We start from the raw sequence: 316 nt of genomic DNA, 5'->3' as shown, positions 1-316 counted from the left end.
GGGGTGAATGCGCCCAGAAGGGAGATGGCTGTCCCACTCCACGTTGGGGCCTGCTCCCATGCCCGCAGCCAGCAACACCTGGGGGGGGCCAAGAGACGGGGATCCCCTGCTAGGAGGGAAAAATGTGAGATTTCTGCCTGGATCTCCTGCTCCCCCACAGCAAGTGGCACCTGGCAGCCTCCCGTGCCCGCCCCAGATCGGTCTCAGCCACAAGAAGCAGCAAATCTGGCTTACCCTGGCTTTAGCTGTGGTTCCTAAATGTGGCCTGGCCAGCACTCCCCAGGTATCGGGGCTCGGCTGATGCTGGCATGGGACC

At 63.0% G+C, this 316-nt stretch overlaps 1 protein-coding gene across 1 annotated transcript in view; it reads left to right on the top strand.

Annotated features, from left to right (window-relative positions):
- TMEM79 (transmembrane protein 79) overlaps positions 1–316 on the top strand; it is a 3,240-nt gene that overhangs the window by 362 nt on the left and 2,562 nt on the right. The window lies entirely within an intron of this gene.

Source organism: Pygoscelis adeliae, unplaced genomic scaffold, assembly GCF_000699105.1.
Source record: "Pygoscelis adeliae isolate BGI_AS28 unplaced genomic scaffold, ASM69910v1 Scaffold153, whole genome shotgun sequence".
NCBI classification, from domain to species: domain Eukaryota; kingdom Metazoa; phylum Chordata; class Aves; order Sphenisciformes; family Spheniscidae; genus Pygoscelis; species Pygoscelis adeliae.
This window is presented reverse-complemented; position numbering and strand designations above follow the sequence as displayed.